Below are 23,932 nucleotides of genomic sequence, written 5' to 3' on the forward strand. Positions count from 1 at the left end.
CACACTTAAGATGTACATTTCCCTCAATGTACAAACATATATAATCAAAATAAGTAAAATATCATAAGGGAGGGAGAGAACTGAAACTGCCCTAAATTTGGATGAATTCACTAGAATAGTGAAATTTAGAATTGTATGAGATTCTAAATGAAGAATCAGGACAATAAAATTCACAATTAACATCAAGTAATCACCTAAAAATGCATTAAGAATGAGATCAAAACATGCTACTTTTAGCACTTATCAAGTATTATTAAAAATTTGCAGTGGCCATAACGCGTACGGAACATCATTTTCGGTACGTCACTGTCTTTTAGTTTCAAATGTTAGTAACACAATCTCAAATCCATCTTAGAAAACACTGAAGCTCATTACAATTGATCGAATAAATCATCAATACGAGTTAGGGAATACTGATTCTTAATTGTCAGCTTATTCAATTTTTGATAGTCTCTGAAAAGTCGCATTGAGCCAACTTTCTGTTTGACGAACAAGACTAAGCTCCCCATGGTAATATACTAGGGCGTATAAAGTCGTGGTCCAGTAAATCTTGCAACTGAACAGTCAATTCCTTTAACTCTATTGGGGCCATACGATAAGGGGTAATCTATACTGGTGTCGTGCCACGAAACACTTCAATTGCAAATTTCACATCCAATCTGGAAGGAATCCCAATAGTTTCTTGGGAAATACATCAATAATTTCCCACACAGTTTGAATCTTGCTCAATTGGTTATCTTCAATGTTTGAAGTAATGACATAAGTTAGAAAAGCTTCATAACCTTGATTTAAAATTTTATTAGCTCGAACAGACGAAATGATCCGAATTGAACCACTTATTTTGACACCATTAACTTCTACAATCTCACCACTCGAGCCTTGAACAGAAAATTTTTCTTATGGCAATCCATAATCACTCCATGTTCAGTCAGCCAATCCATACCCAAGATCAAATCAAAATAATTGAAAAGCATAATCAACAAATCTACCTGAAATGCTAAGCTTTGAATTTTTAATGGGTGTCATTTACACACTTGATCAACTAACATTGTTCGACCCAAAGGACTCGATACAAACATGGCTAATTTGACATTTTAGGTTTCAGACTCCTAGATTTAATTACATCAACATTAATATACGAATAAGAGGAACTGGGGTCTATCAAAGCATAAACAGGTGTAGAGAATTGTAGAATTATACTTGCTACAACATCGGTAGCATCACCTTTTTCTTGAGTTCGGACCACATAAGCTCGCGCCGGAGCTCTACCATTAATTGTTATACCATGGATTCTTTTCCCTTTTGTGCATCACCTCTGGATACTAAACCAACACGATTGATACCATGACTCCTAACTGAAGGTGTAGATCTCTAAGTAACGTCAAGTGCAACATTTTCATCTATCGAAAACTCATGAACGAAGTGCTCCAATGATCCGCATTGAACACAAGCATTTGATAATTTCCACCATTTCCCTCAATTTTTCTTCACAACTTGGCATCTCAGGAGCTCTAGTTAGGCCTTTTACACTACCAAATGAAACTATCGATTGACGATCTTGCATTCTGTTCGATGTATCCCATTTTGCAGGCTCTCTCCAAAGCTCACGATATTCTCTAGTTCGTTTAGTCATTGGATGAGAACTAGCGGTTCTGAATCGTTTTCCCATAACATGAGGAGGTTTAGATTTCTTATCTAATCCCATAGACTGTTCAACCATCTTTTCTTGCTCAGGCAAACAATTCTAACAAGTGACATTCAAGCCTCGTTATGTCGGATCATTGAGAATTGATTAAGTTTTTTTTTTTTTTGAATGATTCATTCATGAAATTTCATGGGTTTAATATTTTGGATATATATATGTTGATCTTTAAAGGTTTATATTAAATTTTTTTTGGATCTTGATTATCTTGGATTTATATGAAAATTTTAGGGTTTGGAATATTTGTATAATATTACTTTTCGAATGACCAAATTCAATTCGAGAATTTAGTTTGAAATTCATACTTCGTAGATTGATCCTGCGCTTCAATTTTTATTTGCACAATGTACCTGCGTTTCAATCTTTAGTTGCAAATCCTATGTATTTCCAACTTTTGCGGTTCAATTTCTATTTACAATCCTATATCGCATTTAGTTTAATAATAAATAAAGAAAGGATGCATGAATGTCAAGTCAGCCATTAATATTGCAGGCGATGATGTTTTGATTATTATTTGTTTTTATTTTAAATTCTTTATATATTGATTAAATCACTTAATGTTTTTAACAGTCAAATAGGATTGAATTCGATATATAGAGTTGAATATATATTGTGATTGAATGTTTCTTATTCATTCAGTTACCTTGCAATGGATTCAATAATTTTTAGTGTTCTGCTATACTGTTGGATAATTTGTTGGATTCAAATTTTAATTGATTTGCATGATTTAGATTTAATAATTTCATGTGAATAATGTTTATTGTTATTTTATGAAAATATTATTATTATATTTGTCAACGTGATTATATTTTGTTTTGGGATAAATATATATACATATATATATACTATTATCTTTTAAATTTGATTGAAAGATGAAATTAAGAGAAATACTTTGAAACAAATAAATTCAAATTTTAACTTTGGGTTTTAATTAAGAATGTCTAATATTTTAAATAGATTAGTTGAAACAAAATGTTACCTAAGTGATTTCTTTTATGTAGATTAGTTTATTTAAAATATCAAAATGATTATATGATTTTGTGATTTATGTGTTTATTAATTGACACAAAGGTAAGTTAATATTTGACAGAATTTTAATGACATCTGTGGTTATAAATGTGTACCAATTGTAAGGTACTTTATGTGAGCAATAAGTTAGTCCAAAGATTGATTCATTGTTTGACATAATTCATTGTCAATGTTTGATTGCTACAACAAGAGTATCATTTACAATTAATATTACTATCCAAAGACTTGATATTAATGTAGTGTTTGGTATCTTGAGATGCGAGCCACTATTTGAATTTATTGTTTACTTAAGAATATTCATGTGAGCTTGTTTTTAATCTACTTTGTTCTATATTTAGCTAGTTCATCTTTTGCTGCCACAATATCTGCTAATATAAATTTTATACTCATGCTTAATACAACTAATTTCAAGGAATGGAAAAGACACTTATAGTGCTTGGCTGTATGGACATAGACCTTGCACTAAGGGAAGAATAACCTGCACCTCTCACTGCGAAAAACACCCCTGATATAAAAAGGGATTTTGAGAGGTGGTATCATTCAAATAGCATGATTCTAATGATCATGAAGTACAACATTCTAGAAGCCTTTAGGAGCACAGAATCTGAAGGGATTACTCACACCAAGGGTTTCTTTAACAAAATTGAGAAACATTTTGCTAAAAATGATAATGTTGAGATGATATCACTTCTGATATCTTTGATGTCTATGAAGCATAAGGGTCAAGGAAACGTGAGGGAGTACATTATGAAGATGTTCCATGTTGCTTCAAGACTTAAGGTACTTAAGATCGAGCTTTTTGAGGAATTACTTGTTCTTATGGTTTTAGTATCGCTTTCTACATAGTTTAACCAATTTAAAATTAGTTACAATTGTTAAAAGGAGAAATGAACTCTAAATTAGCCCATTTCTCACTGTGTGCAAGAGGAAGAAAGGTTGAAACATGATATATCTGAAAGTGCTCATTTGGTCAGTGCCTCTAAAGCCAACATCCTACATTTTGAATAAAATACCCATTAAAGTAGCTACATAAACATCTTATAAGCTTTGGGCAGTTCATAAGCCTAGTATAAAGCACTTTCACATTTGGGGATGTCCAGTTGAGGCAAGGCCTTATAAGCCACATGAAAAGAAATTGAACTCCAAAACAGTAAGCAACTACTTTATTGGTTATTCTGAGCGATCTAGAGGCTATAAGTTTAATGATCGTACAATTAGGACTATTGTTTAGACGGGAATTGTAACATTTTTTGAGGATGTTGAGTTTGGAGGGAGAAATAAGGTTAGAAACATTGCTTTGAAGGAGGAACTGGATTCTAACTCGGTTTCTACTATCACTTTTGATAATGTTCAGGCTCTCTTTCCTATCACTGATCAAGAAGTGAATCTAAGATCTCACCAAGACAATGTTAAACAACTCTTTATTCAAGATGAGGTAATTGTTCTAGAAGAACAAACTCAACAAACTCAAGAACAAGTGTCAGTAAGGAGGTCCAAAAGAGAAAGGAGAAATTTTATTCCAGATAATTATGTTGTATTTCTCCAAGAACATAAAGATGATAATGGAATGATGGAAAATGATCCAATCAAATTTCGATAGGCCATGAAAATTTTAAATTCTCAAAAGTGGATTGATGCCATGAAAGATGAGTATAAGTCTATGCAGGACAATAAAGTTTAGGAACTTGTCCCATTACCTGAAGGTGCAAAACCAATTGGTTGTAAATGGATATTTAAAACTAAGAGAGATGCAAATGGTCATGGGAGAGGTATAAGATGCGTCTTGTAGCTAAAGGATATATTTAGAAAGAAGGCATTGATTTTATAGACTTTCTCTCTAGTTTCATTGAAAGACTCATTCAAGATAATCATGGCGCTTGTTTCTCATTTTGATCTTGAGTTACATCAAATGGATGTTAAGAATGTGTTTCTCAATGGCGACATTGAAGAAACAATTTATATGGTGCAACTAGAAAACTTTGAGTTGGAAAACCCAAAGAATATGATTTGCAAATTGAAAAAATCCATCTATGCACTCAAACAAGCTTCCCGTCAATGGTAGCACAAGTTTCATCAAGTAATTATTTTGTTCGGTTTTGAGATGAATATTATTGATGATTATGTGCATCACAAATTTAGTGGGAGTAAGTACATATTTCTGCTTCTATATGTTGATGATATTTTGCTTGCTGCTGATGATATAGGCTTATTGCACGAAACCAAAAGGTTTCTATCTAAGCATTTTGAGATGAAAGATCTTGGGGACACCTATTTTGTTTTATTAATTCAGATACATTGGATTGTCACAAAAGAGCTATATCGATAAATTACTTAATAGGTTTAATATACAAAGTTGTAGACCAGGTGACACCCTTATCATTAAAGGAGACAAATTTAGTCTTACTCAATGCCCTAAAAGTAACCTTGAAATTTAGGAAATGCAAAAGATTCCCTATGCATCAGCTGTTGGAAGTTTAATATATGCTCAAGTATGTACGCATCCGGATATTACGTACATTATTGGGATGTTAGAAAGATATTTAAGCAATCTTGGTATGAGCCATTGAATAGTAGCCAAGAAGGTTATGAGGTATCTTTAAAGAACAAAAGGTTACATGCTCACTTATAAGAGATCAGTTCATTTGAAGGTGGAAGGTATTCTAATTCTAATTTCACTAGGTGCCAACATATCTGGAAATCTACATCAGTTTATATTTACCCGTTAACTGAAGGAGCTATATCCTGAAAAAGTTTCAAATAGACACTTGTAGCTTCTTCCAATATGGTAGCAGAGTTTGTAGCATGCTATGAGGCATTAAACCATGGAATATGGTTACATAATTTTGTCACTGGGTTGCGCATTTTGGAAAATGTGGAAAGACCACTAAAACTATTTTGTGACAATAAGTTAGCAGTGTTGTATTCCAACAACAATAGCAGTTCATCTAAGTCAAAGTATATTGAGATAAAGTTCCTAGTCGTGAAAAAAAGAGTGCAAAATGGACAAATATCCATAAAGCACTTTGGGACAAACTCCATGATAGCGGATCCGCTCACAAAAGTTTCCTACCCAAGGTCTTTCATGAGCACGCTATTCATATAGGTGTTATATTATTTGAGGATATCATGGTTTAGTGGGAGTTTTTATTTTATTTGATTTATGTTTGTTTTTAGACATTTATGTATTTGGTTATTTTCTGATCAGAAATGAAGTATTTAGTTTATTCACTCTGTTTTGTTATTTTGATACTGACCTCACTTAAGTTTAAGGAGGGCCAGTTGGAAATAGGCATGTTTTGGTTCACATTGCATGTAATTTTCATGCTACACATCCATGATTGATTTATTTCATTTGACTATATTTGTATATGTGACCATTGATGAGTTTAGTCATGATTGATATGACAAAGACTGCTTTGATCCTATATGGATATAGTCGATGGACAAGATTGTTATAGAGTATCTTTTGGATATGATAGTAAAGTTTTGAGCTCATAAGGTTATATAATGACCTGTAATTATAAAGTAATTAATATAGATGCGGTCCAAGTGGAAGATTTTTGGAAAATATGGACTTCACATATATAATAATAGTAATTACATGTTATTATTTACTATCATAAATAATTAGTCCAAATTAAAAGTGATTTAATTTTGTTAAGGTTTATTGGGCTTTAGTTATTAAATAAAGTATGGACCAAATATGAGTAAATACTCTAATAACTAATTTTAAATTGATAATGAGCTGATTAGAAATTAGGGTTAATGTGCAAAAGTTATATATATTAGGGTTTATGGTCCCCAAATTACACATAAGCAGCTTTTCTAATATCTCAACCTTAGAAAAGAGATAGACACCTTCTCTAGACTACTTGTGTGCTAATTTGGAAGATCAAAACCCTAAGATCCGTAGATTTCAAGAAATCGATGAATTAAGGTATGCTTCCGCATCTAGTTTTGTTCTTAATTTGTTCTTGATGATTTGACATGATAGATATTGGTTTACAGTATTAAGTTTATATTAGATCTTGTTTTTATGGTCCTAACATTAGGAACTTAATCTAACTTAAAAACACACAAAAAAATCACTGTTGAATTTTCTTTCCTTTAAGCACTCATCAATGAAAAATTCTAAGAACTAAGTCCAAACTCCATTCTAATCTAATTTCCACCATTCAAACCATATTATAAACTCATTACTAACCCAAATCTAACTTGGAAGCATAAAAAACCTAAAGAAATCTCAACTTTCTCTCACTAACACAAAAATCAAAAGCAAAGTTGAGAAAATGAAAAATCATTGCAAATCCATTTAGAGAGACTAGAAAACCATAGATTAGAGTTAGAAAATTCAATAGCTTTCCGGATCCTTAGAAATCAAATAAAAAATCAAGCAAAAACTATTTCTCTCTGAACTTCCACATTCTTGCAAAAATGGAGAAAATATAAGAAAAAATGAGAAAATATATTTTGATTTTTAAAATATTTACAATCTTACTGGAAAATAAATCTACCTTTCAACATTGGTTATTAGAAATCACACCCTTGCAAAATTATAGAAAAATGTGAGAGAATTTAGTGAGAAACAATGTAGAGAAAACTTAATGCTCTTGCAAATAAAAAAACAAACATCAACCCAATTCAAAAACTACCAAGGGCCATATTGCTATTGGGTCCTTGGTCAAATTACCTTTTAAAACCCCAAAACTTTAAAAATCCAACTTTTTCTAAATTATAAAATCTCCTCAATAATTTTGTAAATGTTACAATTTAATCCATAAGCTATAATTACTAAACTCTTAATATTAACTAACTAATGATTCTAATTAGTACCCATTTACTAATTAATAAACCTCAAATTCGCTATTGTTCCCATTTTTTAAAACCTCTTGATTTTACTTCTTGGAATGGATGGGTTTAAGAAATTTGACCTAAAACCAAAATTTCCAATATTAACAAAATCAGGTCATTTCACTATACATATAAATAACCAAAACCATATTAACTATATAACATCAATACAACTCAAACATGACCAAAAGTACATATCATTAAGTCAATGTATATACATCTAACTACCAATATTCAAAGGTAAGATATATAGAAACATTAAAAAATAGAGATAGTTCTAATATGACACAACTTATAATATGCCTCATCTTCATCGTTGAGATTGTAACATCCCGTTTTTAGTCAAATCAGAATAATGGTTTTGGAACCACAAATCTGAGCTCGAAATATTTATTTTATAATTATTTTAATGTTTATAGCATGATAGCATGTATGTGTAAAAATTTTGTGAAGAAATTTTATCGTTTGATAGGTCAATTTGATGAAAAGAACTAAATCGCGTAAAGTGTAAAATTTGAGTTCTAATAGCTAAAGGTGTCTAATAGCTATGGAACTTAAAAATATAGGTCCTTATTTTGTAATTATACCATTAATAGGATGAGTGGACATATATGGACTTATATTAAGGTGTTTTAAATAGTTTTATATAAGGTTAATATAGTAATTTGTTAAATAAAGGTTAATTAATTAAAATAAAAGAAATATTTTTATCATTCATCTTTCTCCCAACCGAAAATAAGAAAGAAAAGCCATTGATGAACTTTGAAGGTTCGGCTATGCATGCTTCAATTGTAAGTGATTTTGACTAGGTTTGTTAGTGATTTTTATGTTTTTGAGTTCGTTGTAGCTCAATCATCTAGCCCGTACCTTCAATTTCAAAACCATTAACATTTGTGAGAGTTTTCATTGATGTATATATGTGTTCTTTGATGTTTAATGATGAAATATGAATATTTTTTTTATGAATTATACAAGTTTTGTTAAGTAATTTTTAGTGAAAATGTAAAATAGGGATGAAATTGAGAAATGTGAAAAATGTGTGACAAGAATGTGAAATAAATGAAAATATGGACTACTAGGGGCATTATGGTAATTTGGCTAGTATGGGTTTATTGTGAATTTGCATGAATTTGTGATTTTGTGAAATTAGGACTAAATTGTAAAAATGTAAAAGTTCAGGGGCAAATGTGTAAAATAGCCTTAATGTGTGTTTTGGATTGAATTGAATAAATAGAAGAATAAATAAGTTGATGTTGATTACTTATAGATCAAGAAAAGATGAATTCAAGCTTAGATCGGGGAAAAAGCAAAGTAATTGAATAGTCGGTCCATTTTGTCATTTCCGTACACGAGGTAAGTTCGTATAATTGAACTTAAACACGTATTTATTTATTTGATGGATGAAATTGGGATAGTATTTATCCTATTAGTTAAATGTGGAGATTTGGAATTAAATGTTCAATTTAAGTAAGGTAAATTGCTATATAAGACCATAGTTGGGCTATGACAATCGGATAATAAGACCATAACGGGTTATGGCATGTGAACTTAAGGCCAGGGCAAGGCCCTAGCAATGTATGTGTAAGACCATAGTTGGATTATGGCATCGAAAAATCGTTGTGCTTGTACCATAAGCAATTATAAAACTGAAGTGATTTGGTAAATGAATTGATGAGAAATAGTTACGTATCGGAACAGGTATGTACAGAAACTGTTCAAGTAACGAATTAAACGAAGACAAGAACTTATGCTTAACATGTGGTTAAACTTTATGTTAACTTAGTGATTGATGCTTAAATGCAATTTATGTTATCTATTTAGAAATGTTAATGAATGATAAGATTATTTCATATTTACATACGAACTTACTAAGCTTCATAGCTTACTTTGTTTACCTTTCCATGTTTTATAGTATTTCAAAGCTAACTCGGATTCGGGGATCATCAGGGACTTCATCGTACTACCAGACAACTATTTTGGTACTTTTGATGTTTGTATATATGGTATATGGCATGTATAGACTTAAGTCATTTTGGTATGTTTGATGAATATGTATTTTGGCCATTTGAGTTGGCTTGTGATGGTGAATTTGATGTTGTCTATAAATGTGCAAATGGTATTAATTTGATTTTGGTAATTGACCTATAATGAGTGATTGAGGTTGAATGGATAATGCATGTTTGGAATGGTTTAGTTAACTAAATGATATATGTGAATTAGGTATGAAATTATATGGAAAATTGTGGTATATTTGTGATTTGTATTAATGGTAAAGAATTGGCATTGAATTGAGTTTTGAATAGGTTGATGACTTTTGGCTACATATTTATGTCTTAAAATGGTACCAATTGAGCTTGTATAGGTATGTGCAAAATGGGTGGCAAAATGGCTTGGTAAATGGCCTATTTTTGTCCATACGGGCAGAGACACAGGCGTGTGTCTCAGTCGTGTGTGACACACGGTCATGTTACACAGCCGTGTGTCCCCTAGTGTTGAATTTGAAAACAAGTCAGTATGCTCCACACGGCCTCACACACGGACGTGTGACTTGGCCGAGTGGCATAAGTCAGTATACCCTGCAATTTTGGCACAGCCTAGTACACGGCCTGGCATACGAGCGTGTATGGCCATATTTAGGGCACACGAGCGTGTGTGTTGGTCGTGTGACCCATGTCAGAGAGTTACATGGGGTTAGACACGGGTTGGGACACGACCATGTGCTCCCATTTTTAGTATTCACACAGCCTATGGCACGGGCATGTCTGGTGGCCATGTAAGACACACGGCCTGGCACACAAGCGTTCCCCTATTTTGAGAAAAATTTTCAAAGTTTCGTGAAAGTTTCATAAGTTATCGATTTAGTCCCGAACTACTGTTAAAGCATGTTTAGGGCCTTGTAGACTTGTATAAGGGATTAATTGATTGAATTTGAATGATGATTGTACGAAATGATTGAATATTTGAGAAATGTTTGTTTATATGTATTACAAGTCTGGTAATGCTCTGTAACCCTATTCCATCGTTGAATATAGGTGAGGGGTGTTACAAATATTGATAACCTATGCATGGAAAATAAAAATTCTGCACATTGATCTTTCTTCAAAGCTTAGTGGCTCATACAAGCTCTAACGATACTATATATTAAGCAATGTCTATTAACTACAATTTAAACACTAATACATGAACTGAACCACAATTCACATTTTATAAAATCCCTTTTACCATATTCTTACCATTTAACTATTTAACTTCTTTACTATATCTTATCAAGTAGTCATCTTAACTTTGGGCATACTTTTTTCTCTCATTAAATTATCTATGATCTTTTTATTTGCTTTTCCACTTATTGACACCATGAATTCTTTTAAAACTTTAACTTGGTTTTATTAAATTAATCTTTAATTGTATCAAGCAGACTTGTAACTCTGGTTAGCTATGGTCCTTTGAACTTTATAAACATGTGACTATAGTTGATTCATCTTTTTTGCTATCCTTTCTTTGATACAAATGTGAACTCTTTAATTTATAATAAGAGTTCATCAAGGATAAACTTTTTATAACTTTTAATTTCTTTAAACCATATAAGAATTTTAAGTAATCTTTACTATGCATTCTATGATTAGAATTATATGTCATTACCACCTTTGATCAAGTTTATGTCTTACATCTTTTCTTTATGTTTTAACATTTTACACTTAAGTAATATTGGAGGAAAAACTATATTAGATAGTTGGATCTATCTCCAACCAAACTCTCTAGATAGGAGAAAAGGAGAAAAAACATTGTAAGCCAACCAACTCTCTAGAGGCATAGAGTATTGATATATGTGAACTGTAGTTGTAAACTATAACTAGAAGGCATACGAAGTGCAAAATATAATAGTGAGGCATACAAAGTGTAATATAAATCTCTTCAAAACTCTTCAAGAACGCAAAATGCTAACTTGTACAACTCCTCCATATAAAGACATAGTACTGCTACTGTAATTTTATGACATGCCATATTTATCAAATAATTTCCTATCTAGTTTAGATAGGCATTAATAAAGATTGTAACATTAAATTTCCATTATACTTTTTGTTAATTTCAAATACATAACTATATCGTTCTTATGCTTTTGACTAGGATTACCTAATGACTTTTCAATCTCTACATATTCAAGCTTTTAAGTATAATCTATATAATCTAATTCATCAATTAAATAGACAATACATTCTATATAACAACTCTTACGTTGTAGAAGCTATAACACATGCTTACTTTGTTCATCCAATACTTGTAGTTTAACTATTTAACTCTTGAGGACAACTTATTCCTTTACTCATCATTTAGAATGCTTTTTCATGTTTAATTAAACTATCACTTATTAAAATCATGGTTCTTACTCAATGTAATTTCCCATACATCTAAACACAATATAATAGGTTAAAGTTTGTAGATTACAAACCAATTTTGCAAAGCTTTCAACTCTTGCTAGGCTTTAATCTTCAACTATTTTGGCCCTGCCTTTGATGCTAAGCCCTTCACCAACTTTTTTAGCTTCAAAACCATACAAACAACAATTCATAGCAATAGTCACTATAATTTCATATAAATTTACTTCTAGATACTATACTAAACTACCAAGAATTCTCAAACTTGAATGTGCTTCTCACCTCTCCTTTAGACCTTTGTTCAAATCGTACCAAGGCTATACAAGCTTCTTGCTTACTAATTTTACTTCCAAAGGAATAAGATCTTTCTCTTATATAATTTTACTCTCTCAATTCCACTAGAACCCTAAGGATTTTTCTCAAATTGGCTATGAAAGTTCATTGTTGGCTATGAGATGCTCAAATGAACCAGACCATCCAATACACCAGAATGCTCGTATGAGCCAGACTAGCCAACACACCAGAGTACACTGTAATATAACACGATAGTCCGCAATAAGTGCAGGACTTCGGTATATCCAATGAACAGAAAATATACAGAAGTCATCTCCACTAATTAGATCAATCCCATACCACGCACAAAATAACCTATTGGCATGTCAATCGTACTTTGTCCTACGTTTATTAGTACAGAGTATTTCATCATAGAATAATTCTTGAATAACTCACTATCTCATGTTCCGTTTATAAGTAGTAGTTTAACAACCCAACACTCAATATCAAATTCCATACAAAAAAAAATGTTAAATTGTACTGAAATTAAATTGAACGAACTTATTGAACTAATCTGCAGTAACAACCAAAGTACAGGGACTACTCAGCTACTTTGTCTTTTCCTCAGTTATCAACACATTCTTCATCAAGAATAATAATTTCATTCAATTAACTAATCCAACAAAAAATTAACTCAATTTATGCAATTAAATCCTTTTTGAAATTTTACAAAATTACCCTCAATTTTTCACTTTTATACAATTTAGTCCCTAAGCCCAAAACATGCAATTTAACCATTTTCACTCCCATTTTGTAACATTCCGAAATAGGGCCTAGTCAAAATAGTGGTTTCAGGACCACAAATCTGATGTTAAAATGATTATTTCATGATCATTGTGAGGTTTAGGATATGAAAATATGCATGTGTTAAAGTTTCATGAAGAAATTCTATGTGTAAGGTGTCTAATTGGAAATTAAGGACCAAATTAAATAAGTTGCAAAACTTGGGTTCTAGAAGCAATTTGTATGAAATTGCTTTGGAATGTTAATTAGAGGTCCTTAAAGAGTAATTTGCCCAATTTTTAAGTTTTTGGACAAAAATAGACATGCATGGAAAATTTGGATAGGTTAGTAAGGAAGGGTATTTTGGTCATTTGGTTAATTAATGAAATAAAAAGGGAAAATCAAGCAAAAATTCACTCATTTTCTTCTCTATGCTGTAGAATTTGAAGGAGTTTCCATAGCTAGGGTTTTCCAACATTTCAAGCTCAATAGTAAGTGTTCCCTAGCTCCGTTTTTAATGTTCTTCGTATTTTTGAAACCCTCGTAACATGCTCTATCCATTTCTACCCATATTTCAAGCTAGGGTTCATGTTAGAAATTTGAACCATGCATGAGATGGTTGTTCTTTGATGATTTATGGAGGACTATGAAAGTTAGATGTTATATAAACATTTTTTGCTAGGTGATTTTTCATGAAAACACTAAAAGGGGATGTAATTGAAAAAGGTATAAAATGTGGGGTAGAAATGTGGAATGGAAGAAAATGTGAGCTGTTATAGGCAAGAAAAACATTCGGCTGGGCTTGGGTAACTTGGAAATTTCATGCATTTCATTATACGAGCCTTAGGACTAAATTGTAAAAATGTGGAAGGTAAGGGGCAAATTGGTCATTTTGCCTAGGGGTGAGTCATTAGCCGAAAATGAACAATGTGAGGTATTAATGATTTATTTTTACTAATATAGACCCCGAGGAACCAATTCCAGAGGTCGACCGTAGAAAACAAAAGGTTTTAGAATAACCGAGACACAAATCTGAAATGGCTACCAAGTAAGTTTGTATAACCCGAAGTAAACTCTTAATATACTTAAATATGTATGTTCTTGAATGTATGAAAATTTAGATATTCATTGTATGAAAATTCATGAATTGTGGTGGTGTAATTGAAAAGGATGATAAATGTCTCGATTGAAATAGAAAAGGAAATCTGATGGATAAATTATGGCTTACATGACATGAGATCTTGCATGTGTTGCAGAAAAGGATTTAGCTCAGATGAGTAATCCTATGATCTCAAAATAGAAAGGATCTAGACCGGATGGGTGTTCCTTGAGTGATCGGGCCTCTCGAAGAATATGGGTGCAAGAAGGATTTAACCCGGACGGGTAATACAATTGAGGACTGAATTTAGCCTCAGCTAACAATTCAAATCCAAGCTTCTGAGAGCAATTATCGTAAAAAGGGATTTAGCCTGGACTGGTAAACCCGTCGTAAGATGTAAGGTTTGCAGGAGTGCATTCTTGAGATGATCACTTGTATGACTTGACGGTTATTGGGCTATCCATCAAGATTTTTGAGAAATTCAACAGGATTAACATGAGAAATAATGAATGGAAATATTGAATTGATGAGCTCATCTAAGACGAATGACATGATGTACTGTTATGAGACTAACTTGATGATTGAGTGGATGTGATAGGGAAACTATTTCATGCTTGTTGGAATTATTGCCTAAATATGGTTGTATGCTAATTAATCGGTAAGTTTACTTTTCAGTTATCTGGACTTACTAAGCATATAAATGCTTTCCTCTCCTCTTTTCCCTGTCTTACAGAGCTCATGGACTCATGAAGATTGGAAGATGGTTAGAGAATCAATACACTATCGTCTTGTCCTGCTTTGTTATATAGATACTTTTATTTTGTTTAATGGCATGTATAGGGCTTTTGGTTATTTTGTTATATATGTCATTTGGCTAGCCAATGTAAGGGTTTAAATGGTATACTTATTCTTTGTATATGGCCATAAGATGTGGCTCATATTGATGTAGGTTGTAAATATACTATTGATGCATGTTTATGTTTAAATGATTCATGAGATATGGTGATAAGGTTTATTATGAATGGGTGCTTGAAATGAGACCTAATAATTTGAGAGTGGTCATATCATACAATGGTATATGGTTATAATATGGCCTAAGTGTAAAATGTAAAATGTGCTATGGTAATCCCTCATACGAAAAGGTTAATTTAGCATGTACTAAGCTGATGAGATGAGGCTAACATGCGATGAGTCATACCAAGGTTGTTTAAGAGTATAATTAGGCCATGTTAAATACCATAGAAGTCCATAAGTGTGTATGGATGTTAGAGGGTGACCAAAGGCTTGGAAAATAGCCCTAAAAAGGTCCATATGGGTAGGCATACGGGCATGTGTCTAGGCCGTGTGTGACACATGGTCAGCCCCCATGGGCGTGCCCATATGTCCCCTGCACCTAAAAGTTTAGGTCAGTTTGCACGGTAGTAAATACACGGGTAGAGACACAGTTGTGTGTCTCAACCGTGTGGACGACACGGCTTAGAACAAAGGCATGTGCCTTGGCCATATGCCTCAAAATGAATGATGACGTCATAAATAGAATGTCTGGGTTTTTGGACACGAGCGATGACACGGGCCAAGGACACGGGCATGTGCTTGGCCGTGTGAAAACTCCTATAGGTTCAAAATGAAAAATAAATTTAGATAATTCAACACGAGTGAGGGACATAGGTGTGTGCTTTACCTCCACATGGGCGTGTGAGGGATAACCCTAGGAATTTTACTAAAATTTTCTATAGTTCTTGGTTCAGTCCCGGATTGCTTTTAATGTATGTATTTGACATTGTAGATCCATAATTGAGACACTACGATGTTGTATGATTGGTTTTAAATTGAATGAAATTTTATAACTCGTGTTTTCCGAAAGTGTCCGAGTATGTGTCTGGTAACGCCTCGTACCTTGTCCCGGTCTCAGGTACGGGTAAGGGGTTTTACACATTTAAACTTAACCAAATATGCAAGGGTCTCATTAAATTCCATGTTTGCAAATATTTCACATCAAGTACAAGCTATTTTATCATTTTAATAATTTAGTCTTTAAACATTAAAATCATCCAAAATTACTTCACAAAATAGTCCTATCTAACAATCAAGCTTAATAACCTAACATAAACCTTCAAAAGCAACTCAAATTCATCAATGGCACAATTCAAAACATTTGACGATTTTACAAATTAGTCCTCAGGTTAGCAAAATTGAGCTAATACTAGCTCAAAGACATAAAAATTACTAAAAACAAGTATCAAATACCTACCGAATAGAAGAACCCTAACCAGCCAAAGCTCTCCTCTCCATCAACAATGGTTTTCGGCTTAGAAAGTGTGAATGGAAGAAGATGACTAGAAATTTCTATCTTATTTTATTTTAATTTCATTTATAACCTAATTACTATTGTACCCTTGTTATTTCCATTGAAATATCAACAATTATACGTCATTTACCGTCCACTATGAAGAATAATGGTTTAATTACCATTCTAGACCTTTAATTCACATGTTTATAGCTATTTGACCACCTTAATTTATAGTAAACAACTTTATTAGTTTTTACGATTTAGTTCCTTTTACTTAATTTACTATCTAAACGATAAAATTTCTTAACCAAAATTTAATACGACACTAATGACCTCATAAATATTAAATATTTAATATTTAAAATTTGACACGTTGGAGTTGTGGTCCCGAAACTACTATTTTTCTACACCAATGAAAAATGGGCTGTTACAGTTGAAAGGAGAAAACCATGAAATACTTTTTGTTTCTTTTCTTTTCTTGGATGCACCAAATGGAGAGGACAATTTGAGAAGCTTTTCATTTACCCCACTTATTTTGCTTCATTGATTAAGACTACAATTCATCTATAATATATAAATAAAATCATGAGTTTGGAAAAAATTGATGGAAAAAGTTGTGTTAATTTTATTTTTAAAAAATAGTTGTGTTTATTGATGTAAAATAAAATTATTAGTTCAATAGAATTCTAATAATCTTAATTATCTCTTGATTAATATTGAAGTTATATACCAATTAAATTTAGGCTTAGCTTTATAAATAGCATTGGATAATTAGACATATTTAATCAAGTAGCATAAAGAAAAATTACTTGGTAAAAAATGAAGATTTTTAATGTTAATAAGTTAGAATTATAAAAAAGAATGAAGAATTAAAACTATGGTTCTTCAAGAGGCAATATCAAATTATTTTGAACAACAATAACGTTAGAGACTAATTGAAGATTATATTAATTCATGATAGGGTAATATGATATTATGATATTATTTTTATAAAATCTTCTATAAGTTTATACTATGTGAAGCAAACGCTTTTAAAATCATTTTTTATCTAACTGTTATTTGCTTGAGGTAAGGGAAAATTATTTTATGAGTTTGTTTTGAAAAGAAAGTCAAATTTTAGCAATTGTTTTTTAATCACTATTGTTAAATACGTTTATTAATTTAATTTAAATATTTTCCTATTTATCATGAACTTCTATTATCTACATGTTGTTTTAACTATTTTGTCAAATTAACATTATAGTTTTTTATATAGCTTCAAATTTATATATTATTTAAAAACTAAGAAAATTATTATTATCAATGATATTTAACAATAATAAAAAATACGTTATTTAAAATTAATTAAAAATAAAATACATAAATTTACATGCAATGATAATATTAGAAACTAGTTATTATAAAATATCTAAGGGTGAAAAAATCCACCATAGTGTTGCTAGTGGTGTTGGATGGCCTAGATTAGTCAATCCCACTAACTTAATTAAGCTTTGGTGAATTTACTATCAAGATACTTGGCTATCGCAACTTTAGTCCTTTTTCATACCTATTTAATTCATCTCCTTCTTCTTACATTAGACACATCTATTTGTTACTTTTTATAGTTTAGTCCATAGGTCATTTTATCTATTTGAATTTTGATCTAATTTTAACAAGTAAATACAAGATAATTATTAAGATGGCCGTTCATAGGAATCTAACTAGCTTGATTCTTGGTATAACATGAATTACAAGGTCAAAAATTCTTGTTTACTGCTCAGCATGATTGTATGACTTCAAATTTCTCAAAATCATATAAGAGTCTTTTCAGTTTATTGTAGTAATTAATTTTGGTGTAATTTAAGATCATTATACATACCAAAGCATGTTTTTACTTATTTATCAAAAGGGTTTAGCATTGGCTGGTATAAAGATCTGCGAGCCAAGTGTTGTTTAGAATGGATTGGGTATGCATGTGAGTTTTCATGATGAAGTCCATAAACAAGAGCTAATATATCCCCCTGCAATTTCTACTAATCTTTTAAACTTTTAATACATAAAGCTTCTTTCTCTCAAAGTATATATCACATGGTTGAAAGAAAAATCAGATTGGAGGATTCTGTCTTTTTCTTCAACTTGTATCCCATTTGTGTATGGTTGGTACTCTTCCCTATTCATTTCTAGCTACCCTCTCCATTACACCCTAATCGTTGAAGTTTTAGTTCTTCATTATTAAGGAACTCTCGTCATTAGATTCTCCCTGTCATTTCTCACATGTTCCATGTTTCATTTTCTTATTCTCTACAAAAATTCATGGCAGCTGTGGTTTGTATAACCTATGTGATTTTGGTCAACAGAGGGTGACCCAAAACAAATTTATGATTTTTAATACATACCCAAAGATCATGATCATCCCTGTACATATAATATTTGTTTTAGTTTTCCTGATCACTCTTTTAAATTATTAATTTAGGATTTTTGAGATAGAGTTAGAAATAATCTCTTTTCTCCGAAGATTCCTACCTCATTTACTTCTTACCTTTGTCTTATCCTTGCTGCTTTTGAAGATTTTGGGTATAATTAATGGAAAACTAAACCCAGCTCTCGATGCTCACTTCTTAAAACAAAATAAATTAAAATTTTTATCAAAACTACATATTTAAAATACTTATGAGCATTTAAAAATTATATATGATAAATAATAAAACGTAAAGTTTGAAACTAATATTAACACATATGCAGTATGTACAAAATTAAAATAAAAAATTAGTTTAAATTATGAGTAAAATGATATTTAAATAGATAAATACATCGATTAACAATATTAAATGTACTCTAATTGTTTATCGTAGTATTATCATTTTCTTTAGTTAATATCGAGTTAATTTGTGACACAAACTCAATTAAAAGCATTATCAATATATATATATATATATATACACAAACATTGAGGGCGAACCAATTTATGTAATAACATTGAAATTTATAAAAATATTAAAATGAAACTTTAGTTGAAGTGGTAAAAAGATTCTATAGATGTCTAGCATCGATTTAAATATCAACATTTGTAAATCTTTCATTAGTTATTTAAAAATAAGAAAAGGTGAAAATGTCTTCATAATATATATGACGACACCTAATTCAATTGTGAAATTATTAAAATATCCTTACTTTAAAGGGTAATCAATATTTTTGGTAATCATCTTCAAATAAAATAACTTGAAAAAATCATTTCGAATCGAACACAAGTCTAATAAATTCATATAAAAATTCTTGTCACTCCACTAATAATTATTTACTAATTATTATAGAAAATTAATAAAACAATAAATAAAAGTTGATGAAAATACAAGAGAATTTTTCTCGTTTTTATTTCACTCGTGTAAAAATTTATTTATAATTTATAAGTAAATAACATTCAATGCAATACCATAAATAAAGCTTACTTTAGTGCTTCATTAACGCATATATTAAACATTGCATAATGAATGAGAGGTTTTACCTCATAAATGAGGGGGATTAGAATATGGAGAGGTTTTACCTCATAAATGAGGGGGGATTAGAATATGGACATTCACATTTATTTATAGCACTCCCCCTTGGATGTCCACTAGAGAAAATATTGCCTCATTAAAACCTTTATTAGGAAAAACTCTGTGGGATAAGAACCTAATGAAAGAAAAAGAGTACACAATTTCCTATTACAAGTTGCCTCATTAAAAACCTTTACCAGGAAATCCCAGTGGGACAAAACCTTGGTTAAAGGAAAAGAGTACAACGCGTTTTAGACTCCCCCTAATGACGACATCACATTATATCTTTGAGTTGACGCATTCCAATCTTGTTTTGTAGTCTTTCAAATATTGAAGTTGGCAATGCCTTGGTAAAAATATCTGCTAAATTATAACTAGAACGAATTTGTTGAACTTCTATGTCACCTTTCTTCTCAAGATCATGAGTGAAGAATAATTTTGGTGAAATATGTTTCGTTCTGTCACCTTTGATATAACCACCCTTTAATTGAGCTATACATGCTGCATTATCTTCGTATAAGATAGTTGGCATATTTCCTGTAAAGGCAAATTACATATCTTCTGGATATGTTGGTTTAATAACCTTAGCCAAAGACATTCTCGGCTTGCCTCATGCATTGCAATTATTTCAGCATGATTTGAAGAGGCAGGAGCTAATGTTTGCTTTTTCGAACTCTATGATATGGCAATACCTCCGCATGTAAATAAATATCCCGTTTGAGATCGACCTTTATGTGGAACCGATAAATATCCAGCATTAGCATAACCAACTAATAGGGATTTTGAATCATTTGAATAAAATAACCCCATATCAATGGCCACTCTAAGATATCTAAATACATGTTTAATTTCATTCCAATGTCTACATGTTGGAGAAAAACTAAATCTTGCTAACAAGTTTACAGCAAAAGCTATATCAGGTCTTGTGTTGTTTGCAAGATACATCAATGGTCCTATGACACTTAGATATGGTACTTCAGGACCAAGAAACTCTTCATCATTCTCACAAGGACAAAATTGATCTTTATTCACATCTAACAATCGTACAACCATCGGGGTACTCAATGGATGTGCTGTAACACCCCTTACACGAGACCGTCATTGGAGTCGAGCACTAGGCGTTACCAGACTTATCTTACTTGTTTGGGGCATAAATTTTATTTTTAGATTTAAAAATTAATTCACTCGCATTCATCTACTAAATCCCTAAAAAGGGCCTTTGAGACCCTAAAACATGCAGTTGGAACGGTTCGGAACCAAATCGAGAACATTAAAAATTTTCCAATTACTTATACAAATCAAAACAATTTATTTCACTATTCATAATAAAACTGTCCATCTGCGTAATAGTCACTAAATTAACTATAAATCGAGTTACGAAACTCAAAATTTAAATCCGTAAATTTTCCATGAAACTAGACTCATATATCTTCTTACCATACTTTTTTCAAAATTTTTGGTTTGACCAATTAGTACAGCTTATTCATTAAATATTCCCCTATTTTGCAGTTCTGCAGACCTGACCTCTCTTCACTAAAAATTGATTATCTCATTATACAGAATTCAGATAACATTTCCGTTTGTTAATGAAAATAAACTCACTAAGGAATCTAGAAAAATAAACTATGAAGAAATATAAACTATGACTTAAAATTCTTTTTGTACAATTTCTAGTGATTTTCCAAAGTTGGATCAGGGGATCACGAAGTCACTCTGAACCAGTCTTACAAAAATAGACTTCCTTCGCTTGCTATGTTTCTTTCCTATGAAAATAGACTTAATAAGCTTTAATCCTATATCTCATTCACCATATAATTCCATTTCTACAATTTTTAGTGATTTTTCAAAACCACGTCACTGCTGCTGTTTCCTAACTGTTCCAAGGCCAACTCTTACTCCTTCATAATTTCTTTGCATCAAACCTCATTTAGGCATACATAATACCAAAACATGTTCTTGTTTAGCTATATCATAAGCTAATCATTACCAAGTATTCACAGGCCATTCTTTAATCATATCATAAGGACATACACACAAAATAGCCAAGTCCCCATACATGCCATAACTTAAAGTATTTCTAGTCACAAAATACTGAAATAGCTCATTGATAGTGTGAGACGATCTCCGACGTCCTTACAATTTTTCGGGTTGGCTTTGCGTTACTATTAAAAAGAGAGAAAAGAAAGGGAGTAAGCATAAAGCTTAATAAGTTTGCATGTAAATAAATAACAACATTCTAAATGAATTATCAAGATAACCTGAACCTTTCGAACATGGACTTATCCTACCTTCCCTTTGGTACACTCTTTAAATTTTCCGTTAAACCACTTGGAATACTAAGGATACACGGGTACCTTTCCCTTTTAAACTTACCATTGCCATGTCTTGACATGGTCTTACGTGGTATCCTTGCCTTATGAACTCACCATTGCCATGCCTTGGCATGGTCTTACATGGGATCTTTTCCTTATCGTAGTTTATCAATGCCATCTCTTGGCATGGTCTTCCATGATTTCCATGCCTTGTAAAACTTACCAATGTCATGCCTTGGCATGGTCTTACTTGGTATCCTTAAACCCTAATGTCATGACATTTGTATCCTACACATTCCTAAGGTTCAATCGGGACTTTTAAGTATTATTTCTCCGTCAATTCTTGCTTGAATCATCAAGGAATAAATTTAAAAAATAAATATATAGATGCTGAAAAATAACATCATTAATTATAAATAATAAAACATTGCATTTATTTACCATAAACTTACCTTGCTACAAAATACGATCAAATATTTTGATTTAGTCCTCAACCTTTTTCTTTCCTCAGTCTAACCCCGAATTTCATTCTTCTTGATCTATAATAGAAAATTTAACTTATTTAATATTCACATTTATCAAAATAGTCATTAACTCTAACTTTGAAAAAATTATGATTTTGCCCCTAAATTTTTACATATTTACACTTTTTCCCCAAGGCTCGGAAATGAAACTTTATCCCTAATTCTTATGTTTTATGACATGCTGACCATTTATTTACCTACGGCAACATCAAATTCCCACTCTAACATGTACTTATGACCATTAGGTATTTTTACCGATTATGTCGTTTTACTCGTTTTCGCTTAAAATCGCTTAGCTCAAGTCGTTTAACATAATTTAAAGCTTCATATTCTACCATAAAACATCAAAATAAACACATTTCACCTATGGGTATTTTTCCAAATATGAACCTTAGGTTAAATTATTACTAGAATAAGCTAAATTAAGTTACCGGGACTTCAAAAACATAAAGAACATTAAAAACGGGGCTTAGAATCACTTACTATGAAGTTGGAAGCTTGACAAAACCCTAGCTATGAAGAACCCTTGAAATTTCGACCTAATGAAGAAGATGGGCACATTTTTCCATCTTTTTCCCTTTTTTAATCTTTTAATTACCAAATGACTAAAATACCCTTCATTAAAACTTTAGTTATTTTTATCTATGTATGTCCATTTTTGTCCATGAAAACCTAATGGTCTAATTACCATTTAAGCACCTCTACTTCAATTATGTTCTTCAATTTAATCCTTTAGCATCTAAAACTCATATTTATCAACTTTTGCAATTAAGCCCTAGTAGGTAAATTAAGCATGCTATCTATAAAATTTTCCATCGATACTCTAACACATGCATCTAATCACTCAGTAAATTATAAAAATTAATCAAAATAAACATTTCTATCTCGAATTCATGGTTTCACAACCAATGTTCCGTTTAAGCCCTATTTTGGGATGCTACATTTTCTACCCCTTTAGGGATTTTCTTCCTCGAAAATCTTACTTATGAAAAGATTTGGATAGTATTTTCGCACAACCTCTTCAGGCTCCCATGTAGCCTCGTCTACCCCATGTTTATTCCATAATACTTTCACAAGTGCAATACTTTTGTTCCTTAGTTGCTTGACCTCTCGAGCTAAAATCTTTACTGGTTCTTCACCATAAGTCATATCTTGCTGAATCTCAACCTTTGTATGTGAAATCA

Source organism: Gossypium arboreum, chromosome 7 (assembly GCF_025698485.1).
Source record: "Gossypium arboreum isolate Shixiya-1 chromosome 7, ASM2569848v2, whole genome shotgun sequence".
Taxonomy (NCBI): domain Eukaryota; kingdom Viridiplantae; phylum Streptophyta; class Magnoliopsida; order Malvales; family Malvaceae; genus Gossypium; species Gossypium arboreum.